The sequence below is a fragment of the Palaemon carinicauda genome, chromosome 21, assembly GCF_036898095.1.
Source record: "Palaemon carinicauda isolate YSFRI2023 chromosome 21, ASM3689809v2, whole genome shotgun sequence".
Lineage (NCBI taxonomy): Eukaryota > Metazoa > Arthropoda > Malacostraca > Decapoda > Palaemonidae > Palaemon > Palaemon carinicauda.
Genome location: NC_090745.1, coordinates 57,293,166 through 57,301,975, shown reverse-complemented (window position 1 = coordinate 57,301,975; position 8,810 = coordinate 57,293,166). Strand labels below are relative to the sequence as shown.

Genomic DNA, 8,810 nt, shown 5'->3' with positions numbered 1-8,810 from the left:
AAAATTTTAACAATGCAATATTAGGTTTTTAAACCAAATGAAATTATTTTCTTATTGATTCTTTGTCCCAAATGAAAAAAGCAACCCTTATTAGCCGTTCCAAAAAAAAAGTAATAAAGCAAATTGGTACAAACTATCGATTAGGTGAAGCGGTAGTTAGAATATAAGTATGACAGTTATAGGGCAATTTGGCACAAACTATATATAACTATGAGTGTTTCGAGAAGGATAGATCGATGAAGCGGTAGTTAGAATATTACTATGACCGTTTCCAATACGGTAAGTACACTAATCACACCGTTGGACGATTTGGTTTTAGACCAATAGTTTTCTTGGACCAATCGTACTTTTGGGCGAGTTGGTTTTAGACCAATCCACTTTGGACCAATTGGTATTATACTAATCATCGTTAGACCAATCGTCTGGGACCGCGTAAGTAAGAGGTTAGTAGTTTACCTCTTATGTTTTGCCTGGCATAAATTCGTTGTCTGCTGGCCTGGGACCAGATTCCTTGCTGAATATGATATCATACAAGTTGAGACTTGGTAAGCATGAAATACATCGTATGTTGGAAGAATAAAGCAAAGTTGCTGATAAATTTGGTGACTGATTCTGATGGGTTTAGCGAAAATAAACAATAATTGATAGATCATCAAAATTTTCTTAAACAAAGATATATAGATGAGCCCTCTCCAGATGATGATCGTGATGAGGATTACGTGTTGGAAAATAGAAGTGATCGTGATGATAGCGATATTTCACGATTGAGTGATATAAATTAAACCGAACTAAACACTGTATGTTTTAGAAGAGGCACACAACGGGTGTTACGGTTAGCTATATCAAAACATAGATTATGTAAAATCCACTTTAATGTTTTATTCCCTTATTAATCAATTTAGAATAGAAAATAGCAAAACAGTAACAGCTAAATTTAATGATAGCCAATAAACATAACTGACTTTTTTCAAGGTTAATGAAAATATTTGCAATAATTTACAAGATTCATAAAATACTCTCGATTAACCTATCAATAATACTTCACACAAATTCGTAAAGTAATACAGACCTGTGGTTTACAGTCTCTATGACATGAGACTCGGGTGACGTCGGGAACGACGACGAATTTCGAAGGTTTCCAGAATGCAGTTCCAATGTAAAAGATAATCAGAAAAACAGTTTCGGATGATATCCGATACCCAAGATTTGCTCGTTTGCTTTGAAAAAATCAACGACGTCGTAAAAACTGAAGTAAATATGTTGGTGTGGTACTGTTATAAACACACATTATGGTTCCAATCAAATGTCTCTTCAATGTGCTATGTAGTTTTAGACTTGCAGGTTACTTCTTCTGAATAAGTCTAAGTAAGTTAACTTTTAAAACAGTTTATTTGAAGCTCCATCACAGGAGTATAGATGGTTTGGTCGGATGACCATTCCGTATGAGATGTTGACAAGAACTAACTAAAATATAATGTCTGATGATAACGTATACTTAGTTATCTCAGCATTTATGTAAATATGTAAACACAACATTAATACAGGAAGCTATCTATATCCGGTGAGACACTCAACTCTTTCTCACGGTTGTATTGTGTTTACTCTTCATGAAAAATGTTACATTGCAAAGGTTTGGCTTTTGCATCCTGTTTATGACTGACTTGACGTTTCTCACACTCCTCCTATCTTCTCCATTGACCCCTTGGGTCATGGGTTTAATCATTTAATTTATAAACATTACAAATATACATTGTCACATCAGGTGCCATAAAAGTCTCTCCACAAATGCAGTCTTAACTCAGCAATGGTTGTTTCCAGTCTCTTCTCAAAAGCTAATACGATATATTTATACACATGACAGATATTTTCTATAAAACATGATAAGTTATCTGTTATTTTGCGCAAGTTAGTAAGAAGAGTTTTGAGCACCTTTTGGGTAATTGGTAATATTACTCCACTATGTAAATGTGTTTGTGGTAGCTCAAGTCCAACTAATTACTGCTCAATTTCCATAGCTCATATTATCCAAAGTCTTTGAATTTCTTTTGGCAAAACGTCTTAATAGGTTTTCTGAGGTTACCATTTGTTCAATAATTTGTAATTTAGCTTACATAAAGGTATTGGAGCATGTGATGCCCTTCTTACAATCTCCAATGCAGTACAGAAATCCCATGATTGTGGTCAGGAAGTTTGTATGATTGGCCTTGATTTCAGTGTTGCCTTTACCCGTGTTAATCACGGAGGTAATTGTTTTCAAACCCAAACAGTTGGGAGTTGGTGGGTCTTTTTTCAATATCATTATTGAATTTTTAATTAATAGATCGCAAGTTGTTGATGGGCACCATAGTGAGTATAGAAATGTGATATCTGGTGTTCCTCAGGCTAGTTTTATTGGTCCATTACTTTTCATCAGTTCCATCTCCTGAATGTAGATCTATTGCTGAATCTCTTGGTAGAGATCTAGTTAAATTTAGTGCCTGGAGCAAATTATGGGGAAGGAAGCTGAATCCTAGCAAGACTCAAAGTATGATTGCAAGTAGGTCAGGAACAGTTGTTCCTCAACATTCGGATCTCAGCATTCATAGTTTCTTTGAAACTCTGTATGGCTCTTAAAGTTTTAGGCATGATTCTCGACAGTAAATTTACTTCTTCAATTACGCAAAAAATCGCCTTTTGAGAAAGTTTTGTAAGATTTTCGGTGATCAGTCTATTCTGAACAAGTGTTTTAATTCTTTCATTCTACCTTGTTTCGAGGATTGTTCTCCTGTCTTGTTTTTAGCTGCTGATTCTCATCTTAATTTGCTAGACAGGAACTTACAGTCTATTAGTTTTCTTATTCCTGATATAGATATTAATCTCTGGCACCGTCGTTCAACTATTTCGTTATGCATGTTGCACAAGATTTTTCATAATTCTAACCATCCTTTACATTCAGATCTTCCCAGACAGTACCACCCTGTTCGTAATATTAAGTATGCAGTTAATTCTAATAGTTAGGCCTTCTCCATCTTGGGGATCAATACTACACAGCATTCTATAAGTTTTATTCTAGATGTGACCTAGTTGTGGAATAATCTTCCGAATCGGGTATTTGAATCGGTAGAACTTCAAATGTTCAAACTTACAGCACACGTTTTTATGTTGAACAGGCTGGAATAAGTCTTTTTATAGTTTACATATGAAAGATCTGTTTTAATGTTGTTACTGTTCTTAAAATATTTTATTTTAATTGTTCATTACTTCTCATATAGTTTATTTATTTCCTCATTTCCTTTCCTCACTGGGCTATTTTCCCTGTTAGAGCCCTTTAGCTTATACCATCCTATTTTTCCAACTAGGGTTGTAGCTTAGCTAGTTACAATACTTTTAATAATAATAATAATAATAATAATAATAATAATAATAATAATAATAATAATAAAGTTCAGGGGGAAACAAATCACGGAATAAGTAAAGCTGGTGGCATCATTCTAGAATACAATGATTCCTTTGATCTACAAATCATTATAATGTTTTGAATTTAACATTAACATACAATATTTAAAAGTAAACTTTTCTCACAGGTCTATAACAAAATATATAGGGGGTTGTTAAACAAAAGATTTTCACAAATACAAAAAGTTATTGCATCATACATGATTACAAATCCAATGATTTCATTACAACAAACATAAAATAGTTTCATATAGCAACTTTCAATTGAAATTGCTGAATTTACAAAGGATGAATAAACAATCGCAAAAAAATATCAATAAAAATCATTATAAAGAACACTCAAAAGTATTTTCTACTCAACAGGTATCAAAATTCCCAAATAATTTTTAACCTGTCTTTTTTTTAGGCCAGTGTCTAACACCATCTTTAGGGGCAAGATTACATAGTTCATCAAATACAAAGATGGAATCCAGTGGGGCTTTTGGATAAGTCTTGTGGAGCCCAGTTGAAAGTTTGGTGAACTAATCTCTCTTGGGGAGTGTGAAGAGTATGCTCAAACCATCTCCATCTTCCCTTAAGCCCCGTACACACTTGGAAACATTGTCTGGAAACAATGTTTGGAAACGGTTTCCAATCAGTTTGGAAACTGTTTCCGAAAACTTGATTCCAAACAGTTTGGAAACAGTTTTCAAACTGTTTGGAAACAGTTTACAAATTATTTGTAAACTACTTCCAAACAATGTTTCCGGTCCACACCTCAGTTGTGGTCATGCCTGTGATGAGTATAGAGGTTGCTGCAGCAGCGTCTGCATTTTATTTGGCACTTTTGATAAAGTCAAGAGAGGTCAAGAAAAAGAGAAAGATATGGGTGAGGAAATTTTTTGGAAAAGGACCCTATGGTGATTTGCTTTTGGCGGAACTGAAATTAGATGGTGGAGGTTTCACCAATTTTGTTCGGATGTGCTCAAGTGACTTTGAACTACTTTTACGGATGGTGGCTCCCAGTATATCTCGAAAGGATACAAAATACAGAAAGGCTATTACACCCGACATGAGACTGGCTATTACACTGAGGTATTTTGTAAGTGGAGATTCTTTTACGAGCCTCATGTACACCTTCAGGATATCGAAGCAGACCATCTCAGCTGTGGTTCCTTAGGTCTGTGAAGCTTTGATCTCAGCACTGAAAGGGTATGTTAAGGTAAAATAAGAAAACCAGAAGTATATTCTCTCTCTCTCTCTCTCTCTCTCTCTCTCTCTCTCTCTCTCTCTCTCTCTCTCTCTCTCTCTCTCTCTCTCTCTCTTTTACCTTATGGTATTTAAGAACAATATGAAAGGTGTTTTTACTAGAAAGACATTTATGTAGGAATCATATTTTAATCACAATAATTACTACATGAGTTTGGGGAAGGAGAGCAACTTGAAGTAGAGGCACCACTTGGGGTGGTAAAGTACTGTGGGATGCCTTGCGATGTTGGCACAGGAAACCCTGAATACCTTTGTCCTGTATATGAAGTTTGTGGGGGTGAACTGAGCCGCACCCTCCCCAAAGTACCCCATTTCCAAGTTGAAAATTATTTCATTAATTTTATGATGTGCTATTGATACCTAGCGGTTACTTCTTCCGCATGCTCTCAGTTTATGGGCAACATTTTCACCGAACACATGATATTCATCCCGTGTAGTGACATGTTGTGCTAGAGACTTAATCAAGTGAAATGCTTCTTTCACTTCGTCAGCAGGCTTTTTAGCTGACAAACGACGGGGCGGGAAAGGGCTCCGAGGTGTTTCAGCTTGATGTGAACTCTCAATTACAGCATCAGTTTCTTGCTCAGATTCAACTTCAGCAACCTGAAAGAGAAGAGAAACACTAATAAATATCGTTGTTGTTATTGTTGTTGTTGCTGTTGTTATTGCTGTTATTGTTTTTGTTGTTATTATTTGTTGCCAGAGTTCCTACTATTATATTGTTTTTAATATCATCATTATTGTCATAATTATTATGCATTATTGTTAGAATTATTACTATTCTCATTATCATTATTTCCATCTATCATTATCATTGCTGTTGTTTGTATTTTGACTTACTGGTGTTAATATACTCATTATTTTCAATAATAATATTAGAGGCTCGTTCGCTTCACATTCCATCCCATTGGGTATAGTATCATCTCTGGAGAGAGAGAGAGAGAGAGAGAGAGAGAGAGAGAGAGAGAGAGAGAGAGAGAGAGAGAGAGAGAGAGAGAGAAAAATCATTAGACTACCGATGATCATTCTTCTCCTCATCGCGGTATCTCAATTGTAAGGCTATCATATTATGTGTGTTATTTCATTGACTACGTATATTTCTCCTCGGATACCTGCTACGGAAGAAGAATGGATTGCAGCAGCAAATGGGTTCTCCCACAGATGGAACTTTCCACACTGAATTGCTGCACTGGATGAGAAGCACGTTCAAATACAAGCTCCAAAGAATTGTGGAAGCCTTTTCTTTAACTACAAAGGGACACACAGTATTGTACTCATGGCGTGCGTAAATGCAGATTACCAGTTTAGATATGCAGATGTAGGATGTCAAGGCAGAATTTCGGATGGAGGTGTGTTTAAATATACAAGTTGTATGAGAAAGTAGAGCAGAAGCGGCTCAGGTTACCACCAGACCAGCCACTTGCAGAGGGACGTATTCCTGTGCCATACATGTTTGTTGGAGATGACGCCTTTGCTTTATCACGTTACTTACTGAAACCATTTCCAGGAAATCTAGATAGGTCTTCCCATGAGAGGATCTTTAATTACAGATTGTGTAGGGATCGGAGGATAGTAGAAAATGCATTTGGAATTTTAGCATCTAAGTTCAGAGTGTTTCTAAAACCTATTGCAGACAAGGTAGAGTGTATTACTCTGACATGCATATATTTGCATAATTTTCTACGCAGGAATGTGGAGTCGAGAAATATTTATTCACCACCCGGTACGTTTGACTCGGAAAATGTGGATAATGCCAGTATAACTGCAGTATAATGGAAAGGAGCAATGAAGGGTTCATTGATTTGCAAAATATACCACGAAGGAGTACTGTGAATGCACGGAACATAAGGAAGGAGTTTCGAGATTACTTTCTCTCACCGGAAGGAAGTGTTCCTTGGCAGGGTAATCATGCGTAGGGCATGTTAGGTTAAAAAGGCTGCCTTGAAAAGTACCTGTAGATGTCTGCTGAGCATTGATAAGATTAAATTGTATACATAAATGACACCTATTTTTTACCTACTTTTGCAACAGTTATTATGTTAGGATAATAATACTAATAATGGATATTATGTTATGGTAATAATAGTACTAATAATATCAGCTTTCCTATCTCTACATTAATGAGATCTATTTTTTACCTGCTTTATTAACAGTTATTATGTTGTGGTAACAATACTAATAGCAGTTATTATATTATGGTAATAATACTAATAGCACTTATTAAGTTGCGGCAATTGTAACATCACCTTACCTCTCTCTCTGGTGAGTCTGTTGACCGGCTTCCTCTGGATTCTTGGCCCTGCAGCAAAATCAGGAGGGGCTCGTAACCAAACCATGAGCACTTCTTTGAGGAACTTCCACTTCTTTTCAGTGAAGTCAGTTTCACATGTTCCCTCCTGAATTGTACTTTGATGGCTTTTATCTTCTTTTCTGTATCACTTACAGTTACAGAAAGTTTATCAGCTATCCCGTCAAGGCATCCATCTTTTTAATTCTATTTCTGTAATCCACATTTGTTACATCCCACAAGGTTGGGGATGAATACAGCAATTCAATTAGTTCTAGAGTTTTCTCGGCAGAATTCATGATGTTATCACTGCAAGTCTCGAGTAGGTACTAATTCATCGTCGCCTCGGCCGCACACACACGCGCGCGCAGTATTTCCCATTCTGGATGGGAAACAGTATTTCGTGAAATGGTGTTTGGAAATGGTTTGCAAACAGTTTGGAAACAGTTTGTAAGCAGTTTCGAAACATTGTTTGCATACAGTTTAGAAACAGTTTCCAAGCTGTTTGGAAACCGTTTCCAAACATTGTTTCCAAACAATGTTTCCAAGTGTGTACGGGGCTTTAACCATGATTCCATCCACATATGGCGCTCCAGTAATCTCTCTTATAGTTTCCTTTCTAATACTGTCCTGCCATTCAACTCCCAATATTCTTCTGAGGGCTTTGTTCTCAAATCTACAAAATCTGTTGGGTATTGTTTCATTATTATACCATGACTCATGTCCTTAAAGTAACACCGATCTCATTTTTATGTATGATTTCATGCGATTTGATTTCCATTTTTTACTTAACCTGGTCATTATCTGATTTTCTTTTTCCAATCGTTCATTAAACTCAAATTCTAAAGATCCTGTATTAGAAATAGTAGTTCCTAAATATTCAAATGATTCCGCCTCATTAATCTTTTCTACTTCCAATGATATTTCATCTTCCATTGCATACTCTGTTCTCATCATCTCTGTCTTTCTTCTATTTATCTTGAGCCTAACCTCATATGATATTTCATGCATTTTGGTAAGCAAGCTTTACAAGTCATGTGGTGTTCTGCTAATAAGGACAGCATTGTGGGGGATTAATTTTTGTTTTATTTTTATTCATTTTTTGTTTGCCAAATCCAGAGAGAGAGAGAGAGAGAGAGTCAGCAAGCGAGAGGTAGTTAGTGTATTGATTGTTCGTTGTGAGAAAGACTGTTGGTATAACTGAGATTGTTTGTTTATGTTTTTAGTTAGGTTAGGACAGTGGTGCATGTCTTGGGCAAATGCTTATTTTGATTTGACTGCAGGTAGAGGCAGTTGTGCGAATGCTGGATTATCATTATTATTTTTTACAAGCGTGGAAGTGTTCACTTATTTCGACAGTAAGTACACCCAACAACAAAACCGGTGTAGCCTGGCCAGACTTGACCTGGAGAGATCATGCCCTTCTTGCCCTGAAAGGTGGCCGACGCTAAACAACCGGGGCATCGTTAGGATGGTTCGAATGCGAGGAGGAGGGAAATTACCGATACCACTCAAAGAATTGCTATGATGAATGAAGTATATATGAAAAGAGAGAGAACTTTTCTATTCTTTAAAGAAATGTAATCTAATATCATTTCGAAACTAATTAATCAAGAGATTTTATAATATTTTTTTTTTATTTTCCTATCATATTTCTATATAAAATTTTCTTGGATATTGTTGGAACTGACTATTCATATTAATATTCATCACACGGAAATATTCGTTTGCATTTTCTTAAGCAGTTCTCTCTCTCTCTCTCTCTCTCTCTCTCTCTCTCTCTCTCTCTCTCTCTCTCTCTCTCTCTCTCTCTCTCTCCACACACACAATCGTAACACAT

General features: G+C 36.1%; 1 pseudogene; it reads right to left on the bottom strand.

Annotated features, from left to right (window-relative positions):
• Positions 1-3,924: 3,924 nt before the first annotated feature.
• Positions 3,925-7,459, bottom strand: LOC137614674 (uncharacterized; annotated as a pseudogene).
• Between the last annotated feature and the right edge of the window lie 1,351 nt (positions 7,460-8,810).